At 52.2% G+C, this 23,021-nt stretch overlaps 1 long non-coding RNA gene and 1 pseudogene across 1 annotated transcript in view; both read left to right on the top strand.

Annotated features, from left to right (window-relative positions):
- The window catches only part of LOC142920116 (ephrin type-A receptor 3-like), a 21,540-nt pseudogene extending 2,281 nt beyond the window's left edge, over positions 1 to 19,259 (top strand).
- LOC142920117 (uncharacterized) overlaps positions 1 to 23,021 on the top strand; it is a 470,991-nt gene that overhangs the window by 418,104 nt on the left and 29,866 nt on the right. The window lies entirely within an intron of this gene.

Raw genomic sequence — 23,021 nt, 5'->3', positions numbered from 1 at the left:
CTCTCGTTCCCCGCGGAGTCAACTCGTTCGCCGAGATGGAGCGCTCCGACGGAGCCTTTGACGCTAGCAGGCGAGGCTGCTTGCTTGTTTAGACGACGCCGACGCCGCTCGAAGCGTCTCACCGCGTGCTGAGATGATGCACAGCGAGCGGTGACCACAAACTGATGATGATGATGCCCCGCGTGGCGGCCACGTCCATTCTCGATGTGGGGGTGGGGGTGGTGGGGGAAGCGGAGGACACGGAGGGAAAAATCCATGCGACCACATGAAGAGAGAGTGTGTACGTGTGTGTACGTGTGAGTGTGTGTTTGTGTACGTGTGTGTACGTATGTGTGTGTACGTGAGTGTGTCTGTGTACGTGTGAGTGTGTGTCTGTGTACGTGTGAGTGTGTGTGTTTGTGTACGTGTGAGTGTGTGTACGTGTGTGTACGTGTGTATGTATGTGCGATAGTGTAGCGGTTAGCGCGCTGCGCTATGAACCTGGCAACCCGGGTTCGATTCCCGCTCACGGCCAACACCAGTGACGATTATTCGAACCGGTCCCGGGCCTCCCTTAGGTCGACTCAGCCTCAAATGAGTACATTGCCACTAGGGAGACAAAGGCGGTCGGGCGTGGTGCTGGCCACCCACCCCCTCGTGTACCGTTTCGGCCTTCATAGGTGCTCGCTAACAGCACTTGCCCCTACTGTCTGTTAAGGCTATATGGGGATCTTTGTCTTGTCTTGTACGTGAGTGTGTCTGTGTACGTGTGAGTGTACGTGTGAGTGTACGTGTGAGTGTGTGTCTGTGTACGTGTGTGAGTGTGTGTCTGTGAGTGTGTGTACATGTATGTACGTGTGAGTGTGTGAGTGTGTGTCTGTGTACGTGTGAGTGTGTGTCTGAGTACGTGTGAGTGTGTGTCTGTGTACGTGTGTGAGTGTGTGTGTCTGTACCGGGGGAATCTCCATTTGGTACAGCTATAATGGGAGGCTAATCGATGCCCGGGTGCGGTCAAGGGATGGCTCCCTATTGCTCAACCACGTTATGTATGCTGATGATTTGGTAATAGCTGCTCATTCAGAGGAGGAATTGGAGACGCTGCTGCTGAGACTGGAGCGTGCCACTAAGAGATGGGGGCCTTACCTTCAGCCACACCAAAACTAAGCACCTGCCTGGATATTTTGTACCATCGGACACTCCACCTCCACAACTCCCAATCGGTGATGGGGCAGTTGTGGAGAGAGTGGAGAGTTTCCCATACCTGGGCAGTGTGCTTATGACTGGCTCCAGTTTAACAGCAGAGGTCTCACTCCGAATCAGTCGAGCGGCAATATCTTTTCATCGGTTGCGTAACGCTGTGTGGAAGCTACCTGGTCTGTCGCTCCGCACTAAGCTTCAGGTCTTCTCGGCCACGGTCATTCCCTCCCTTCTCTACGCTTGCGAAACGTGGACCCCCTTAATGGAGCATTTTCGCCGATGGAAACATTTAGGCTGGCCTGCCTACGATCCATCCTGGGTTTAACCAGACTGGATTGTGTGAGGAGCTCACAAATCCTTGAAAGATCTGGGCAAGGTCCCATCGATGAGCTCCTCCGGCAGGCAAGGCTGGGTCATGTAGCCCGCATGCCCAGCCACCGCATGCCGAAACAGCTTTTGTTCGGCCGGATCGAGGGGGCTAAACGGGCGCGGCACGGGCTAGAGAGGAGATGGAGTGATGTGGTACGGGAGGACGTGGAGCTGAGTGGACTTGTCGATGACTGGTACCAGCGGTGTCAAAATTGGCCTCTGTGGAGGAGGCTCGTGAAGGACGCTACTGGGCAGTTGGAGGCAGTCGCCCTCCAACAACAACGGAGGGTGGAGGAGCGACGCTCACAACAACGAGCGGAGCGCCGGGTGGCTAAAGCACAGCAGGTTGGCACAGTAGGGGGCACAGGTGGTGCACCAGCCAGTCATTTCGGTCATCTCAGTCAGTCGACCCGTGGCACCTGGGTCTGCCCCGTGACCTGCCAGCGTGGCCTCAAGGTGCACATGGCCTGGCACAAGCGTCGTGGTGATGTCACCACCACTTAGTGGCGAATGGCAGTTGTTGTGTGTGTGTATGTAGCTGTTAGCGCGCTGCGCTACGAACCCGGCGACCCAAGTTCGATTCCCTCTCACGGCCAACACCGTCAGTGACGATTCTCTGAACCGGTCCTGGGCCTCCCCTAGGTCGACTCAAGCTCAAATGAGTAACCTGGTGCGGTGTGTAGTAAACATCGCCACTGGGGAGACAAAGGCGGCCGGGCGTGGTGCTGGCCACCCACGCCCTCGTGTGCCACAGTGCCGGTAGCCTTGGTAGGTGCTGCTACTCGCGAGCAGCAGCAGCACTTGCCCCGGCAGTCCGTGACAGCCGTCGTGTACACGATGGTGGGGATTTTTTGCACGCGGCGTTTTATATTAAATATTTGCTGTTTTTTTTCCAGGATGTTTCTGTTACGCGTTGTCGCTTTAAGATGTTCTGTGTTCATATTTTGTTTGTTGCGGCTGCACCCGACTTGAGAGCCGCATGGCTCACAACGCTATCTCCATAGATATAAAAGGCAAAGTTGTGATTGTGCGTGTCTGTTCAAAATGTTTAGCGTACTTCCCGACATGCAACAAACTGGAAATTTGCCACGTGGGTGCTTTCCAGACTGTACACCATCCTAAAATTATAAAAATACACTTTTGCTTTTTCTTTAGGGGGGTAGCTCAATAATGCATCTATTTTTTTTGCACGTCAAGTGAGCTGTGACGTCAAATCTGTCACGTGACCCGCGCACGTGGAAGCGTAACGCGTTGTAGTGTAGTGACCCGAGTTCGATTCCCGCTCACGGCCACCGCCGGTGACGATTATTTTTTTACCGGTCCTGGGCCTTCCCTAGGTCGACTCGGCATCAAACGAGTACCTGCTCTGCTGTGTGAACATCGCCACTGGGGGGACGTGGCGAATCCTCGTCCCGGGCGTAGCCGGGTAGTACAGCTTGTACCTAACAAACTTGAAACTTCGTCTCTCTCTGTGTGCGCGCGTGCGCGTGTCTCTCCCCCCACCCACCCACCCCGCCGCAGTGGACCTGCTCGACACGGAGACCGCGCAGGGCGACCTCGGCTGGGTCGCCTTCCCGCCCGATGGGGTGAGTCGAGCGTGGAGGCCACGAGACCTCCGTGGATGTTCGGGGGGGGAGGGGCGTCCATAGATGACGTCACGCACTTAGGGGGCGGGGTCAGACATTTGTGACGATGCGTGACGAGAGAGGGAGGTTTGAGAAATGTGACGTCACATCATCAAAATGCGCAACTTTAAATAAATACAGACAACGCTAAGTTGCCTCGGTGGGAGTAGTTATATTGGAGAAACCAAATGACATGTCTCGGACCGCATTCGTGAACACAAAGCAGACCTGAAACACGGTAGGACCAACACCTCGGCCGTGGCAGATCACTGTTATAATTCAGTAGGCTCACATGACATTGACTTCTCCAAGACAGAGGTTCTTTGCAAGCCATCTGGCTACCATGAGAGATTCGTTCATGAGTCTATTCACATATACAAACACAGAGACAATTTCAACCGAGAAGATGGATTCTGGCTTAGCAATCATTGGAAGGATTTGATAAACCATTTCGGGTCTTAATTGATTGTTCACGCTTACGGTGGCCTTCAGACCTCATCCATTATTTTTCGTCTCCCCCCTCCTCTTTTCCGAACATAGATGGACTCGTCCTTCTGAACTGCCAAATCGCTCTCCGTGGTGCTAACGTTAAAAAAACGCCACTTTTTTCTAAATTTCTTGCTGTGGTTTTCACACCTGATGATGATTATGTTAGGGTCGTCGGCCCCCGGGATCTCTCCTGCCTGCGACCCTGCCCGCGAAGTACCGACGCCCCCAGACTCTCCACTAGTGTGGGAGCTGCCGCCGCTGCACTCCTCACCGGGCGGGGAAAGGCCGCCGCGCTCCTGTTCCCCCCCCTGGGCTGTCGAGAGTGATGCCTTACCGGCAGGAAACCCAATCTTCCTCGCTCGCCTCATGGTCCTTGTCGTGTGCAGGTCCTCGAGGGTTGGTAGATTGCAGGCAATTACCTTCTCAGCAGTGTGGATGATACGCTGCAGTCTGCTCTTGTCCTTGGCAGTGGCAGCAGCGTACCAGACGGTTATGGAGGAGGTGAGGATGGATTCAATGATTGCTGTATAGAATTGCACCATCATTGTCTTTGGCAGGTTGAATTTCTTCAGCTGCCATAGAAAGTAAATCCTCTGTTGAGCTTTCTTGGTGAGGGAGCTGATGTTCAGTTCCCACTTGAGGTCCCAGGAGAGAATAGTGCCCAGGAAGCGGAAGGACTCTACACTTTTGACTGGGGAGTCTAACAGGGTGATGGGGGTGAGTGGGGCTGTATTCTTCCTGAAGTCCACAACCATCTCAACTGTCTTTAGAGCATTTAGCTCTAAGTTGTTCTGGCTACACCAGGTCACCAGGTTGTCAGCTTCCCACCTATAGTCAGACTCATCCCCACCAGAGATCAGCCCAATTAGGGTGGTGTCGTCCGCAAACTTCAAGAGTTTGACGGACAGATGATTGGAGGTGCAGCTGTTGGTATACAGAGAGAAGAGCAGTGGGGAAAGGACGCAGCCCTGAGGAGTTCTGGTGCTGATGGAGCTGGAGTCAGAGACTTGTGTTCCCAGCTTAACGCACTGCTTCCTGTCAGACAGGAAGTCTGTGATCCAGTAGGGCACATTCAGCTGGAAGAGCTTGTCCTGAAGCAGGGCAGGGATGATGGTGTTGAAGGCAGAGCTGAAGTCCACAAACAGGATCCTAGCGTAGGATGCTGGGGCGTCCAGATGCTGTAGGATGAAGTGGAGGGCCATGTTAACTGCGTCGTCCACAGACCTGTTGGCTCTGTAGGCAAACTGAAGGGGGTCCAGGAGAGGGTCTGTGATGGCTTTGAGGTGTGCCAGGACCAGGCGCTCAAAAGACTTCATTACCACAGATGTAAGGGCGACCGGTCTGTAATCATTTAGTCCTGTTGGCCTTAGCTTTTTGGGCACAGGGATGATGGTGGAGGACTTGAGACAGGCTGGTACATGGCATGTCTCCAGGGAGGTGTTAAAGAGGTAGGTGAACACCGGAGACAGCTGGTCAGCGCAGTGCCTGAGGGTGGCTGGAGAGACAGAGTCCGGCCCGGCTGCTTTGCGTGGATTCTGCCTCTTGAAAAGTCTATTAACGTCTCCCTCCTGAAAGGAGAGAGTCGTCTCTATAGTATGGGTGGGGGATGGGGCCTCTTGAGTGGGAAGGGGTAGCTCAGGACAGTCCAATTGTCTTTCAAATCTGCAGTAGAACTCGTTCAGGTCGTTGGCCAGGCGGGAGTCGTTAGTGGTGTGGGGAGCTCTGGGCTTGTAGTTGGTGATCTGCCTGAGCCCTCTCCAGACAGAAGCAGAGTCGTTAGTAGAGAACTGGTGTTTTAGTCTCTCTGAGTACAGTCGTTTAGCCTCTCTCACCGCTTTGCTAAACCTGTTCTTCGACTCCTTGAATCCGTCTCTATCTCCACTCCTAAACGCTTCCTCCTTCTCCAACCTCAACCTTCTGAGCTTTGCTGAGAACCAGGGCTTGTTGTTGTTAAAGTTCACCTTGTTACGTGTTGGGATACAGCAGTCCTCATAGAAGCTGATGTAGGACGTCACAGCCTCTGTGAGTTCATCCAGACTATTGGTAGCAGTCGTGAACATATCCCAGTCAGTACAGTCTAAGCACGCCCGCAAATCTTCCACAGCCTCACTGGTCCACTGTTTAGATGTCCTCACAGCAGGTTTACAGAGTTTTAGTTTCTGCCTGTATGCAGGAATCAGGTGGACCATGGCATGGTCAGAGTGTCCTAGTGCTGCTCGGGGGACGGCGTGGTAGGCTCTACTGACTGTAGTGTAGCAGTGATCCAGAGTGTTCCCTTCTCTGGTTGGGCATTTAATGAATTGTATGTATTTGGGGAGTTCGTGGCTGAGATTACCTTTGTTAAAGTCGCCAAGTACGATAACCAACGAATCTGGATTTGCTCGCTCCACACTCAGAATCTGATCGGCGAGCATGCGTTGGGCCTCTTTAACCTGAGGACATGGCGGCAAATAAACTCCGACCAAAATGAGCGACGCGAACTCGCGAGGCGAGTAAAACGGTTTACAGGTTATAAAAATTGATTCAAGGAGTGGAGAACAATGTTTCAGAATCACTGTGACATCTACACTCCCCCCTACACTCCCTCCCACACTCCACTCCCTCTCCCCTCACCACGACCGCAGTGGCAGCAGGCTACGAGTGGCCAACGCTCAAGGCCCAGGCTGTACCAGGCGCAGTGCCGCCCCGCCGTGCCCAGGCAGGACAAGTGGCTGCGCACCGCCTGGATCCCGCGCGGCGACGCTCGCCGCATCTTCCTCGAGTTCCGCTTCAGCTTACGGCGCCGGTGCCCCGTCGCCTCCCGGCCGCCGCCGCCTCCGCCGCCGGCTGCGACGACGACACGTTGGACGTTTACTACCGGGAGTCGGACGACCCCGGCGACGTCGCCGCCGGGGTCTTCGCCGACGACGAGCGGCGGCTCTTCTCCAAGGTCGACGTCGTCGGCTCGGGCGGGTCGGAGGTCGAGGCGGCGGGCGACGTGGGGCCCCTCTCCCGGGGCGGCCTCCGTCTGGCGTTCCGCGACACGGGGGCCTGCGCGTGGCTGGCGTCCGTGCGCATCTACCGCAGGCGCTGCCCGGCCCTCGCGGTCCGCCTCGCCGAGTTCCCCGACGCTCCGGCCGCCGGCGACGGGCCGTGGGCGCTGTCGGAGGTGACGGGGGCGTGCGTGGGCCACGCGCTCCGGCCCGAGGGGGAGCCGGAGCCGGCGATGTTCTGCAACGCCGACGGCGAGTGGGAGGGCCACCCCGGGAGCTGCGTCTGCCGTGCCGGGTACCAGCAGGCGGGGAACGCCTGCCAAGGTGACGCGTTGGGATTTGTTTTAGTAGATTCATCATCGCTTACCCTCGAGAGAGATGTGGAAAGACCCAGCGGACCTCCCACACACTCACTCGCCCACTCACCCACTCACTCACCCACTCACTCACCCACCCACCTACTCACTCACTCACCCACCCACCCACCCAACCACTTATCCTCCCACCCACTCACTCACTCACTCACCCACTGACTCACCCACTCACTCACTCAACCACTCACCCACCCACTCACTCACTCGCCCACCCACTCACTCACTCACCCACCCACCCACTCACTCACTCACCCATTCACCCAACCACTCACTCACCCACTCACTCACCCACTCACCCACTCACCCACCCACTCACCCACCCACATACCTACTCATCCACTCACTCACCCACTTTCTCACTCACCCAACCACTTACCCACCCACGCACTCTCTCACCCACCCCATCTCATCTCTCTCCCCATCTGCTCATCTCTCTCCCCATCTGCTCATCTCTCTCCCCATCTCTCGCTACTGACAGCACCAACAGTCTGTGAAGGTTCATAATAAAGGTGTTAAACTGAGTCTGTAAAGGCTACAGGTCGGGGGGCGGGACCTTTGTGCGTGCAGTGTGTGAGCAGGGCTCTTATAAGGAGACGGCCCAAGACAGCTCCTGCTCCCGGTGTCCGCCACACAGCACGGGCAGCGTCATCGGAGCGACGTCCTGCACCTGCCACGATGGATACTTCCGGCCCAGCGGCGAGCCCCAGTCTGTGGCCTGTGCAAGTTCGTTCACTATGCGCCATACACTACACTATACACTACTACACTATACACTACTACACTACACTATACAGTACTACACTACACTATACACTACACTACTACACTACACTATACACTACTACACTACACTATACACTACACTATACACTACCTACTACACTACACACTACACTATACACTACACTATACACTACACTATACACTACTACACTACACTATACACTACACTACTACACTACACTATACACTACACTATACACTACTACACTGCACTATACACTACTACACTATACTATACACTACTACACTACACTATACACTACTACACTACACTCTACACTACTACACTACACTATACACTACTACACTATACACTACTACACTATACACTACTACACTACACTATACACTACCTACTACACTACACACTACACTATACACTACACTATACACTACACTATACACTACTACACTACACTATACACTACACTACTACACTACACTATACACTACACTATACACTACTACACTGCACTATACACTACTACACTATACTATACACTACTACACTACACTATACACTACTACACTACACTCTACACTACTACACTACACTATACACTACTACACTATACACTACTACACTACACTATACACTACCTACTACACTACACTACACACTACACTATACACTACACTATACACTACACTATACACTACTACACTGTACACTACACTATACACTACTACACTATACACTATACTATACACTACACTATACACTACTATGCACTATACACTACTACACTATACACTACACTATACACTACCTACTACACTACACTATACACTACACTATAAACTACTACCCTACACTATACACTACACTACACTATACACTACTATACACTACACTATACACTACACTATACACTACCTACTACACTACACTATACACTACACTATACACTACACTATACACTACACTATACACTACTACTATACAGTACTACACTACACTATACACTACTGCGCTATACACTACACTATACACTACACTATACACTACCTACTACACTACTCTATAAACTCCGTTCCGCCCCCCCCCCCGGCCAGAGCCGCCGTCGGCCCCCAGGGACGTCGTCACCTCGCCGCTCTCCGCCGCCGCCTCGGTGACGCTCCGGTGGAGCCCGCCGGCGAATCCCGGCGGGCGCTCCGATCTCGCCTACTCCGTCGTGTGCCGGCTCCACCCGCCCCCCCTGCGGGGGGGGGGTGGGGAGAGGGGCCAGGAGCCGGCGCCGCCGTGCGGCCCGGCCGTGAGGTTCCGGCCTCCGCTCCCGCTGACGAACGCCTCGGTGGAGGTGAGCGGCCTGCGTGAGAACGCCGCCTACACCCTGGAGGTGCACGCCACCAATGGCGTCTCCCGCCTGAGCGGCGTCCCCTCGGCGTTCGCGGCCGTCCACGTCGCCACGTCACGGGATCGTGAGTCGTCGTCCCCCCCCTCCTCCTCTCGCTCACGGCCATCGTCTTTCTTTTTTTGAAATCTCTTTTTCATCTTTAGATATTTAGTTGCTTTTGTCAAATATTTTTTTTCTATCTTTTTTTAAATGGTTTTTTAAAATATTTTTTTAAAAATACATTCTCCTTTTTTAAAAGCTATAACATGCACGTAACATTATAATAACATTATTCTTAAATGCTATGCAAAAACATGATAATTATATTATGATTAAAGACAATGCCGCCTGCATTTGCAGCCAGCCAATCACCGCTCTGCATCTTAGTTGGCCGTCTGCATTTGCAGCCAGCCAATCACCGCTCTGCATCTTAATTATCCGCCTGCCTTTGCAGCCAGCCAATCACCGCTCTGCATCTTAGTTGTCCGCCTGCATTTGCAGCCAGCCAATCACCGCTCTGCATCTTAGTTGGCCGTCTGCATTTGCAGCCAGCCAATCACCGCTCTGCATCTTAATTATCCGCCTGCCTTTGCAGCCAGCCAATCACCGCTCTGCATCTTGGTTCTCCGCCTGCATTTGCAGCCAGCCAATCACCGCTCTGCATCTTAGTTGGCCGCCTGCATTGGCAGCCAGCCAATCACCGCTCTGCATCTTAGTTGTCCGCCTGCATTTGCAGCCAGCCAATCACCGCTCTGCATCTAAATTGTCCGCCTGCATTTGCAGCCAGCCAATCACCGCTCTGCATCTAAATTGGCCGCCTGCATTTGCAGCCAGCCAATCACCGCTCTGCATCTTAGTTATCCGCCTGCATTTGCAGCCAGCCAATCACTGCTCTGCATCTAAATTGTCTGCCTGCATTTGCAGCCAGCCAATCAACGCTCTGCATCTAAATTGGCCGCCTGCATTTGCAGCCAGCCAATCACCGCTCTGCATCTTAGTTGTCCGCCTGCATTTGCAGCCAGCCAATCACCACTCTGCATCTAAATTGTCCGCCTGCATTTGCAGCCAGCCAATCACCGCTCTGCATCTAAATTGGCCGCCTGCATTTGCAGTCAGCCAATCACCGCTCTGCATCTAAATTGGCCGCCTGCATTTGCAGCCAGCCAATCACCGCTCTGCATCTTAGTTGTCCGCCTGCATTTGCAGCCAGCCAATCACCACTCTGCATCTAAATTGTCCGCCTGCATTTGCAGCCAGCCAATCACCGCTCTGCATCTAAATTGGCCGTCTGCATTTGCAGCCAGCCAATCACCGTTCTGCATCTTAGTTGTCTGCCTGCATTTGCAGCCAGCCAATCACTGCTCTGCATCTAAATTGGCCGCCTGCATTTGCAGCCAGCCAATCACCGCTCTGCATCTTAGTTGTCCGTCTGCATTTGCAGCCAGCCAATCACCACTCTGCATCTAAATTGTCCGCCTGCATTTGCAGCCAGGCAATCACCGCTCTGCATCTAAATTGGCCGCCTGCATTTGCAGCCAGCCAATCACCGCTCTGCATCTTAGTTGTCCGCCTGCATTTGCAGCCAGCCAATCACCGCTCTGCATCTAAATTGTCCGCCTGCATTTGCAGCCAGCCAATCACCGCTCTGCATCTAAATTGGCCGCCTGCATTTGCAGCCAGCCAATCACCGCTCTGCATCTTAGTTGTCCGCCTGCATTTGCAGCCAGCCAATCACTGCTCTGCATCTAAATTGGCCGCCTGCATTTGCAGCCAGCCAATCACCGCTCTGCATCTTAGTTGTCCGCCTGCATTTGCAGCCAGCCAATCACCGCTCTGCATCTAAATTGGCCGCCTGCATTTGCAGCCAGTCAATCACCGCTCTGCATCTTAGTTGTCCGCCTGCATTTGCAGCCAGCCAATCACTGCTCTGCATCTAAATTGTCCGCCTGCATTTGCAGCCAGCCAATCACCGCTCTGCATCTGAATTGGCCGCCTGCATTTGCAGCCAGCCAATCACCGCTCTGCATCTAAATTGGCCGCCTGCATTTGCAGCCAGCCAATCACCGCTCTGCATCTTAGTTGTCCGCCTGCATTTGCAGCCAGCCAATCACCGCTCTGCATCTTAGTTGTCCGCCTGCATTTGCAGCCAGCCAATCACTGCTCTGCATCTAAATTGGCCGCCTGCATTTGCAGCCAGCCAATCACCGCTCTGCATCTAAATTGTCCGCCTGCATTTGCAGCCAGTCAATCACCGCTCTGCATCTTAGTTGTCCGCCTGCATTTGCAGCCAGCCAATCACCACTCTGCATCTAAATTGTCCGTCTGCATTTGCAGCCAGCCAATCACCGTTCTGCATCTTAGTTGTCTGCCTGCATTTGCAGCCAGCCAATCACTGCTCTGCATCTAAATTGGCCGCCTGCATTTGCAGCCAGCCAATCACCGCTCTGCATCTTAGTTGTCCGTCTGCATTTGCAGCCAGCCAATCACCACTCTGCATCTAAATTGTCCGCCTGCATTTGCAGCCAGGCAATCACCGCTCTGCATCTAAATTGGCCGCCTGCATTTGCAGCCAGCCAATCACCGCTCTGCATCTTAGTTGTCCGCCTGCATTTGCAGCCAGCCAATCACCGCTCTGCATCTAAATTGTCCGCCTGCATTTGCAGCCAGCCAATCACCGCTCTGCATCTAAATTGGCCGCCTGCATTTGCAGCCAGCCAATCACCGCTCTGCATCTTAGTTGTCCGCCTGCATTTGCAGCCAGCCAATCACTGCTCTGCATCTAAATTGGCCGCCTGCATTTGCAGCCAGCCAATCACCGCTCTGCATCTTAGTTGTCCGCCTGCATTTGCAGCCAGCCAATCACTGCTCTGCATCTAAATTGGCCGCCTGCATTTGCAGCCAGCCAATCACCGCTCTGCATCTAAATTGGCCGCCTGCATTTGCAGCCAGTCAATCACCGCTCTGCATCTTAGTTGTCCGCCTGCATTTGCAGCCAGCCAATCACCACTCTGCATCTAAATTGTCCGCCTGCATTTGCAGCCAGCCAATCACCGCTCTGCATCTGAATTGGCCGCCTGCATTTGCAGCCAGCCAATCACCGCTCTGCATCTAAATTGGCCGCCTGCATTTGCAGCCAGCCAATCACCGCTCTGCATCTTAGTTGTCCGCCTGCATTTGCAGCCAGCCAATCACCGCTCTGCATCTTAGTTGTCCGCCTGCATTTGCAGCCAGCCAATCACTGCTCTGCATCTAAATTGGCCGCCTGCATTTGCAGCCAGCCAATCACCGCTCTGCATCTAAATTGTCCGCCTGCATTTGCAGCCAGTCAATCACCGCTCTGCATCTTAGTTGTCCGCCTGCATTTGCAGCCAGCCAATCACCACTCTGCATCTAAATTGTCCGCCTGCATTTGCAGCCAGCCAATCACCGCTCTGCATCTTAGTTGTCCGCCTGCATCTGCAGCCAGCCAATCACCGCTCTGCATCTAAATTGGCGGCCTGCATTTGCAGCCAGCCAATCACCGCTCTGCATCTTAGTTGTCCGCCTGCATTTGCAGCCAGCCAATCACCGCTCTGCATCTTAGTTGTCCGCCTGCATTTGCAGCCAGCCAATCACCACTCTGCATCTAAATTGTCCGCCTGCATTTGCAGCCAGCCAATCACCGCTCTGCATCTAAATTGGCCGCCTGCATTTGCAGCCAGCCAATCACCGCTCTGCATCTTAGTTGTCCGCCTGCATTTGCAGCCAGCCAATCACCACTCTGCATCTAAATTGTCCGCCTGCATTTGCAGCCAGCCAATCACCGCTCTGCATCTTAGTTGTCCGCCTGCATTTGCAGCCAGCCAATCACCACTCTGCATCTAAATTGTCCGCCTGCATTTGCAGCCAGCCAATCACCGCTCTGCATCTAAATTGGCCGCCTGCATTTGCAGCCAGCCAATCACCGCTCTGCATCTTAGTTGTCCGCCTGCATCTGCAGCCAGCCAATCACCGCTCTGCATCTAAATTGGCCGCCTGCATTTGCAGCCAGCCAATCACCGCTCTGCATCTTAGTTGTCCGCCTGCATTTGCAGCCAGCCAATCACCGCTCTGCATCTAAATTGTCCGCCTGCATTTGCAGCCAGCCAATCATCGCTCTTCATCTTAGTTGTCCGCCTGCATTTGCAGCCAGCCAATCACCGCTCTGCATCTAAATTGTCCGCCTGCATTTGCAGCCAGCCAATCACTGCTCTGCATCTTTTTTGGGCGTCTCTCGCTGCTCCTGTTCGCCCCGATGCGACCTCACACATCCGTGCACACCGCTTGCAAACCCCCCCAGCACGCGCGTTACTCCACTACACATGTAACATTATAATTATATTATTCTTAATGCATATACCACTCTAATTATTATTCTTAAAGACAATGCATCATCTGTTATAATTATCATCATCATAGCCATGTTCGCATGTTCACCACAAAGCACCGCGTGTGTGGCTGTTGCAAGTTGAGTTGATTGCTCGCAAAGCGGCGTCCGTCTGCTTGGTGTTTGAACATCTCACCGCAACTCGTATTTCATTCAGCAGCAAGGGGAAACGCACACCGATTGTCACTCACCGCACCTCGAGACGTTGGCCAGGGGGGTAAACAAATGAGTTAGCGCGTGACCACGTGCTGTGATTGCCCGCAGCACCGTCACCCGTGGTGCGTGTCCACACGGAGAACGTCTCTGAAGACGCCGTCCTGTTGACCTGGGCCGAGCCGGAGCAGCCCAATGGCATCGTTATGGACTATGAAGTCAAATGCTTTGACGAGGTGCGTAGCGGCTCGCGATTATCCATTTTACTTGCACGCGTGTGCGTGTGAATGTGCACGCGCGTGCGTGCTGAGCGGTGGTGCAGCGGTACGCGCTACGCTGCACTACGAACCCGGCGTCTCGAGTTCGATTCCCGCTCACGGCAACCGGCACCGGTGACGATAATCTGAACGAGTCCTGGGTCTCCCCTAGGTCGACTCAGCCTCAAATTGAGTACCCTGGTGCGGTGTGTAGTAAACATTGTTGTATATATAGGTGTTATGAAAATTGATGAAAATAATGAAAATTAAATGAAATCTGAGATTCGCATAATTTATCTGAAATTATGTTAATCAGTGTAATTATGCGCATAAATTATGCTGATTCGAGAGATAATCGTATTAATTTATGCGAGTGGGCGTGGTTATGATAATGCAGGTCGTTATGGATTATAAGGTCGAGCCTCGGTGACGAGGATTGTGTTATGAATTGGAATAACGCAATTAATCGTATGCAGTGACGCAGGCGTTGTGAGCGTGAATGAGAGAGAGTCGATTCGACTCTGCTCTTTAATTCCGTATTATCGATAAGGATACGATTACTCTCGATTGAACATTATGAATTATGTGTGTTATGGATTATGTGTGGTGATAGTGTACTTATGATAGGTCCCCAGGATTCAGATCTCATACGCAGAACAATATTATGCAGGATTTCAGGAAGAATCACACACAAACGTTCTGCTTTTATCAATTTTATTTCTAGCTAACTTTAATTTTTGGATAATATGAAAACTCAATCTCGGGATTTGGAATTTCAACACAGCGTTAACATGATAACATCACGATTGCGTTGTTTCACCTCGATAGCGGCACCTGTGGTTAATTCCCGACGCGTAACGCAATCGATCGGTTGTTGAGAGAGAGATTAAAAATATGCGAACTATTCTATCAAACCTTAACTTTATAATATGCAAACTCGTATACTTGAATTGTTACACAATACGGCACTTGGTCTTTGATTCGTATCCAATCCTTAATACATTCTGATATGCGAAGTTATTATGCTTGAAATCGTCAGCACAGTACCACGTTGATGTTCGTTCATTGATTCATAACGATTATGAATTTAAAGCGTTCGACTGAAATACTTCTAATTACCTTATCAACAACACTCGATGGCCGCAATGCTTCGTTACTTGAATTGTCACACAACACAGCATTCGGTCATTGATCATGCGCGGCCCTTAATGCAATTATTGTCACGTTGTTAACAATAGGATGCCTAATTATTATGCAACGCTACTCGTTGAAAGGGCACTCCAACCAGTATTATTCTTGGAGGCACAAATATGCGTTTGAATTCGTTATTTCATTCGTGGATACCAGCAAGATTATGTAGAAAGAAAATATTAACGAACGACTCAAGTATTTCTAATCGACTTCTCAACGCGACTCAATGGGTGGCGATGTTTCCTTTTTAGATCCTTATCTCGGGCCAATCTTTTAATTAATTGTGGCCAGATCCATGACAGGGAACCGGTTGAGCACGCTCTTCACCCCCGCGAGCGGCGCTCCGTGGTGAGGTGCCAAGAATTAATCCTTCTTAATGGGTCAGTTGGTAATTTATGCGGTTAGAAGTACAGCCCCAGCACAATATTACAGAGGCAAATTATGAACACTCTTAAAAACGATGGATTATTCACTCGGTCGTTGCGATGTTTCCACAATCACGGATGGTTCAATGGCTTGAGGTTTTAGGCTTTGTTAATGACCCGTGTGTGTGTGTGTTGAATGGTATGAGTGGTGAAAGAGTAGGCCAATGTTCGGAATCGATTCTTTGCGTCAAGCAGACGTCTGGTTTGTCGTGTAGTGGGGGGCAGTGTATCATACGTATCAGTTGATTCTTCTTTCAGTAGTTGGTTCGGACTCGACGGACGTTGGTGAACGAGTAGATACGCTCTTTTGCTGCCCGTGTGCAGGGTGGGGTGGGGGCCACTACTAAGTCCCGTGTGTGGCAGATGGTCCCCGCGATAACGATCTGTTTGCCCTGGCGTGAAATTCTTCTCTCGCGCTCTTTGGGAGAGACAAAGGTGGTCGGGAGCACCTCTTTATACTTTCGACTTATATTTCTCAAATACCATTTGGTCCCATGTTCGCCAAGACTCGTGTTTGTAACTACGTCCTCCCGACACCTCTCGGTTTTACCGAGGTTCGAATTGTTATGATAGAATTATTAAAAAGAAAAATAATTATCATCCTGAGTTTAAGAGGTCTGTTTCTTGATTGTTGGAATCCATATCCCTTGGTTCTGTAAGGTTCTATAATGGAATGTCGTGTAAGGTTAACACGTTGTTATTATTAATATTATATTGCAATTTTCTTTAAAACTGTCTTTGCCTGGTTGCCGTGTGTGGGGTGGGGTGTGTCTCCTCATCAAACCCGGCTGGCTTTTCCAGATGGCCCCTTGTGATAAGGTGTAATTCCTGCTTCTCCGCGCTGTGAGAGGGACAAAGGTGGTCGGGGTTGCTTGGGATATTGTTTAAATTCTTTTGCAAGTTTACCCATTGTCTAATTCCTTCTCGATAACCTTTGATGTGACTCGGTATTCCTGCTCCAAGCTTTGTTTTAACAGTAAAAGTATTAAAGGTGAAAATCATTTGATAGCGAATTAATCATTGGATAATAATTCACTGATGTGTCTGGTGGCCTGTTCTTAATTGGAGTGAGCGTTAGGATCGCTAATTCTATCTTATTCTTGTTGTTGCCTTTTTTTTTACTGGCAAATAAGGAAAAGAATATGTATACGATTTACCCTGTTGGCGTCTCCGTGTCTACTCTCTTGGTGTTCTGACCTCGGAGGGACCTTTCCTAAGGGCCCATCAAACTCTTGTTCACCTGGAGATTTTTGCCGATAGCTGTTACATCCTCGCCTTGAGAGTTTTATTATTTCTTTATATATATATGGCCTGTTTATGACCGACATCTGGTTTTTCGTGTTTCTGGCTTACGGGTTTTATTCATTAAAAAATATAAATTGTTTGTCACGAAAGAAAGGAAAAAGAAATCTAGGTGTATGCATCCGTAAATATTCTTATGGATATTAATTGTGGAAAAAGGGCCGTATACAACAACATCACCACTGTGGATACAAAGGCGGCCGGGCGTGGTGCTGACCACCCACCCCCTCGTGTGCCTCCATAGGTGGCCGCTAACAGCACTCGCCCCGACAGTCTGCTGACACTATACGGGGGTTCTTTGTCTTTGCATTAGCAAGTGGAGGGCAGTAGAGTTAACACAACAATATGCTGTGAACCACGTGACCCAGGTTCAATGGGTCTCTGTGGGATGAGTCTGAACCCATCCCCCCCCCCATCTGTACCCCCCCCATCTGTACCCCCCCCCATCTGTACCCCCCCCCCACCAGGATGACGACGACGAGAGAGAGGTAATGAGGCTGATCTCCAGCGTGCCGAGCATCACCGTGACGGGGCTCCGGCATGCCGCGGTTTACTCACTGCAGGTCCGCGCTCGCAACGCCGCCGGCTACGGAGACTACAGCCCCACACTCCACTTCCAGACGTCTCCCGCACGTGAGCAACAACACCACCATCCAATCACCACCACCACCACCCAATCACCACCACCACCCAATCACCACCACCACCACCCAATCACCACCACCACCCAATCACCACCACCACCCAATCATCACCACCACCCAATCCAGCCACCACCCACCACCACCAGCCACCACCACCCAATCACCACCAACCAGCATCAACCCTACCCAATCACTACCCAACCACTACCCACCCACCACCAACCAGCACCAACCCCACCACCACCAACCACCACCAACCCCACCACCACCAACCCCCAACCACCACCCCACCACCACCAACCAGCACCACCACCACCCACCACCAATCACCACCCACCCACCACCAACCACTACCAACCCCACCACCACCAACCACCACCCCAGCACCATCCCCACCCAACCACTACGCCGCCACCACCACCACCCCACCACCACCACTCACCAGCACCACTCACCAGCACCATCCCCATCATCTCAGCACCATCCCCACCCAACCACTACGCCACCACCACCACCCATCCACCACCACTCACCAGCACCATCCCCACCCAACCACTACGCCACAAGGACCACCACCACCACCCACCACCACCACCACCACCACTCACCAGCACCATCCCCACCCAACCACTACGCCACCACCAACCCCACTACCAACCTACCACGACCCCACCAACAGCACCACCACCCCACCCCTCCTGTCTGTTGTAGTTGTTGTGGTTGTTGTTGTAGGTGTTGTCCTGTTGTTTGTTGTTGTGTTGGTGGTTATTGTGGTGTTGTTGTAGTTGTTGTGTTTGTTGTTGTGGTTGTTGTGGTTGTTGTGGTTGTTGTAGTAAGTGAAGGATGTGTTTGTAACTCTTTCCCTCCCCCTCCCCCAGCACAAGCGACTCAGGAAGTGACCCTCTGGGCCTCCTTGCTGTCCGCTGGCCTCGTGGGGCTGATGCTGCTCATCGCTGCTGCCTGCATCATCGTCAAGAAGAGGTGGGGGGGGTCACACTGGGGGGGGGGGGGTCACACTGGGGGGGGTCACACTGGGGGGTCACACTGAGGGGTCACACTGGGGGGGGGTCACACTGGGGGGGGTCACACTGGGGGGGGGGGGTCCCACGGGCGTTCTGAGTGTTCCCACGTGATCTGGCTGCACCACCAAGAGGCAATCTCCCTGAACGTTGGGTAAGAGGCGGCACCCTCCAGAGCGAACTCGCTTCTTCAGCACTGCCGCCTCCGCCGCCTTGATGGCTGCGTGCATCGCGTTGCGTTTGAAGGAGGAGGAGCAGGAGGAGGAGTGGTCACTGGCAAGCAGCAGAGTCGGAGCCTCGCGAAGAGAGACGACCTCGCTTCTACAGCGTGCGGGGTAAACGCTGCTCCACCTCGTGCGCACAGACACACACACCACCTCTAAAACACACACACACACATCTCATACACATACACACACACATCTCTCATACACACACACCACTCACACACACACCTCTCACACACACACCTCATACACACACACCACTCATACACACACATACACACACCACTCATACACACACACACACCACTCATACACACACACCTCTAATACACACACACCTCTCATACACACACACACGCACACACGCACACACGCGCGGTGAAAGTGCGAACGTGCAGCGTACGGTGCCGTTGTCTTTGGGATTCACGGGTCCACACCGGAGACGGTGTGGACCCGTGAATCTCGACGCTCGGCGCGTCGAGGCGGCGCGAACTCGCGACGCCGGCTTTGACCCGGCAAACCCTTCGCCGCGTGCCGACGACGTCGGGCCGCGAGAGCCCCGCGTGCCGGACCCGAGGGCGAGGTCCCGTTGTGAATGTTCCCCACCAGGGGGGGAAGATCCCGATCCGCTGGACCGCCCCGGAGGCCATCGCACAGCTCAGGTTCACGTCGGCGAGCGACGTGTGGAGCTACGGCATCGTCGTGTGGGAGGTGACGTCGTACGGCGAACGGCCGTACTGGGACATGAACAACCGGGACGTGAGTTCAGCACCGGCACCCCTGTGTGTGTGTCTGTGGTCTCTGTGTGTGTGTCTGTGGTCTCTGTGTGCGGCTGTGGGTCTCTGTGTGAGTAGTCTATGGGTCTCTGTGTGTAGTCTATGGGTCTCTGTGTGAGTACTCTATGGGTCTCTGTGTGTAGTCTATGGGTCTCTGTGTGAGTAGTCTGTGGTCTCTGTGTGCGGCTGTGGGTCTCTGTGTGAGTAGTCTATGGGTCTCTGTGTGAGTAGTCTATGGGTCTCTGTGTGTGTGTCTGCGGTCTCTGTGTGAGTAGTCTGTGGTCTCTGTGTGCGGCTGTGGGTCTCTGTGTGATTAGTCTATGGGTTTCTGTGTGAGTAGTCTATGGGTCTCTGTGTGGTGAGTCTATGGGTCTCTGTGCGAGTAGTCCATGGGTCTCTATGCGAGTAGTCTGTGGGTCTCTGTGTGAGTAGTTTATGGGTCTCTGTGTGAGTAGTCTATGGGTCTCTGTGTGAGTAGTCTATGGGTCTCTGTGTGAGTAGTCTATGGGTCTCTGTGTGAGTAGTCTATGGGTCTCTGTGTGAGTAGTTTATGGGTCTCTGTGTGAGTAGTCTATGGGTCTTTGTGTGAGTACTCTATGGGTCTCTGTGTGAGTAGTCTATGGGTCTCTGTGTGAGCAGTCTATGGGTCTCTGTGTGAGTAGTCTATGGGTCTCTGTGCGAGTAGTTTATGGGTCTCTGTGAGTAGTCTATGGGTCTCTGTGAGTACTCTATGGGTCTCTGTGTGAGTAGTCTATGGGTCTCTGTGTGAGTAGTCTATGGGTCTCTGCGTGAGTACTCTATGGGTCTCTGTGTGTAGTCTCTGGGTCTCTGCGTGAGTACTCTATGGGTCTCTGTGTGTAGTCTATGGGTCTCTGTGTGAGCAGTCTATGGGTCTCTCTGTGAGTAGTCTATGGGTCTCTGTGTGAGTCGTCTATGGGTCTCTGTGTGAGTAGTCTATGGGTCTCTGTGTGAGTAGTCTATGGGTCTCTGTGTGAGTAGTACTCTATGGGTCTCTGTGTGAGTAGTACTCTATGGGTCTCTGTGTGAGTAGTACTCTATGGGTCTCTCTGTGAGTAGTCTATGGGTCTCTGTGTGAGTAGTACTCTATGGGTCTCTGTGTGAGTAGTACTCTATGGGTCTCTGTGTGAGTAGTACTCTATGGGTCTCTCTGTGAGTAGTCTATGGGTCTCTGTGTGAGTAGTACTCTATGGGTCTCTGTGTGAGTACTCTATGGGTCTCTGTGTGTAGTCTATGGGTCTCTGTACGTGTAGTCTATGGGTCTCTGTGTGAGTAGTCTATGGGTCTCTGTGTGAGTAGTCTATGGGTCTCTGTGTGAGTAGTAGTCTATGGGTCTTTGTGTGAGTAGTCTATGGGTCTCTGTGTGAGTAGTACTCTATGGGTCTCTGTGCGAGTAGTCTATGGGTCTCTGTGAGTAGTCTATGGGTCTCTGTGTGAGTAGTACTCTATGGGTCTCTGTGTGAGTAGTACTCTATGGGTCTCTGTGTGAGTAGTACTCTATGGGTCTCTGTGTGAGTAGTCTATGGGTCTCTGTGTGAGTAGTACTCTATGGGTCTCTGTCAGTAGTCTATGGGTCTCTGTGTGGGTAGTCTATGGGTCTCTGTGTGAGTACTCTATGGGTGTCTGTGTGAGTAGTCTATGGGTCTCTGTGTGAGTACTCTATGGGTCTCTGTGTGAGTAGTACTCTATGGGTCTCTGTGTGAGTAGTACTCTATGGGTCTCTGTGTGGTGAGTCTATGGGTCTCTGTGCGAGTAGTCCATGGGTCTCTATGCGAGTAGTCTGTGGGTCTCTGTGTGAGTAGTTTATGGGTCTCTGTGTGAGTAGTCTATGGGTCTCTGTGTGAGTAGTCTATGGGTCTCTGTGTGAGTAGTCTATGGGTCTCTGTGTGAGTAGTCTATGGGTCTCTGTGTGAGTAGTTTATGGGTCTCTGTGTGAGTAGTCTATGGGTCTTTGTGTGAGTACTCTATGGGTCTCTGTGTCAGTAGTCTATGGGTCTCTGTGTGGGTAGTCTATGGGTCTCTGTGCGAGTAGTTTATGGGTCTCTGTGAGTAGTCTATGGGTCTCTGTGAGTACTCTATGGGTCTCTGTGTGAGTAGTCTATGGGTCTCTGTGTGAGTAGTCTATGGGTCTCTGCGTGAGTACTCTATGGGTCTCTGTGTGTAGTCTCTGGGTCTCTGCGTGAGTACTCTATGGGTCTCTGTGTGTAGTCTATGGGTCTCTGTGTGAGCAGTCTATGGGTCTCTCTGTGAGTAGTCTATGGGTCTCTGTGTGAGTCGTCTATGGGTCTCTGTGTGAGTAGTCTATGGGTCTCTGTGTGAGTAGTCTATGGGTCTCTGTGTGAGTAGTACTCTATGGGTCTCTGTGTGAGTAGTACTCTATGGGTCTCTGTGTGAGTAGTACTCTATGGGTCTCTCTGTGAGTAGTCTATGGGTCTCTGTGTGAGTAGTACTCTATGGGTCTCTGTGTGAGTAGTACTCTATGGGTCTCTGTGTGAGTAGTACTCTATGGGTCTCTCTGTGAGTAGTCTATGGGTCTCTGTGTGAGTAGTACTCTATGGGTCTCTGTGTGAGTACTCTATGGGTCTCTGTGTGTAGTCTATGGGTCTCTGTACGTGTAGTCTATGGGTCTCTGTGTGAGTAGTCTATGGGTCTCTGTGTGAGTAGTCTATGGGTCTCTGTGTGAGTAGTAGTCTATGGGTCTTTGTGTGAGTAGTCTATGGGTCTCTGTGTGAGTAGTACTCTATGGGTCTCTGTGCGAGTAGTCTATGGGTCTCTGTGAGTAGTCTATGGGTCTCTGTGTGAGTAGTACTCTATGGGTCTCTGTGTGAGTAGTACTCTATGGGTCTCTGTGTGAGTAGTACTCTATGGGTCTCTGTGTGAGTAGTCTATGGGTTTCTGTGTGAGTAGTACTCTATGGGTCTCTGTCAGTAGTCTATGGGTCTCTGTGTGGGTAGTCTATGGGTCTCTGTGTGAGTACTCTATGGGTGTCTGTGTGAGTAGTCTATGGGTCTCTGTGTGAGTACTCTATGGGTCTCTGTGTGAGTAGTACTCTATGGGTCTCTGTGTGAGTAGTACTCTATGGGTCTCTGTGTGAGTACTCTATGGGTCTCTGTGTGAGTACTCTATGGGTCTCTGTGTGAGTAGTACTCTATTGGTCTCTGTGTGAGTAGTACTCTATGGGTCTCTGTGTGAGTAGTACTGTATGGGTCTCTGTGTGAGTAGTCTATGGGTCTCGTACCCCCCAGGTGATGGAGGCAGTAGAGGGCGGCTGGCGTCTGCCGTGCCCCATGGACTGCCCCATGCTTCTCCGCCGCCTCATGCTGAGCTGCTGGCAGCAGGAGAGCTCCTGGCGGCCCTCGTTCAGCCGCCTCGTTACCGCCGTCACTGACGCGCTGCACGACACGGCCAGGTGCGTTTGTGTGTGTGCGTCTGTGTGTGTGTGAGTTTGTCTGTGTGCGTGTGTCTGTGTGTGTGTGTGG

This window comes from Petromyzon marinus, unplaced genomic scaffold (genome assembly GCF_048934315.1).
Source record: "Petromyzon marinus isolate PM22_M1 ecotype Great Lakes invasive population unplaced genomic scaffold, UKy_Petmar_22M1.pri1.0 PM_G_Scaffold_67, whole genome shotgun sequence".
In the NCBI taxonomy this organism is placed as follows: domain Eukaryota; kingdom Metazoa; phylum Chordata; class Hyperoartia; order Petromyzontiformes; family Petromyzontidae; genus Petromyzon; species Petromyzon marinus.
This window is presented reverse-complemented; position numbering and strand designations above follow the sequence as displayed.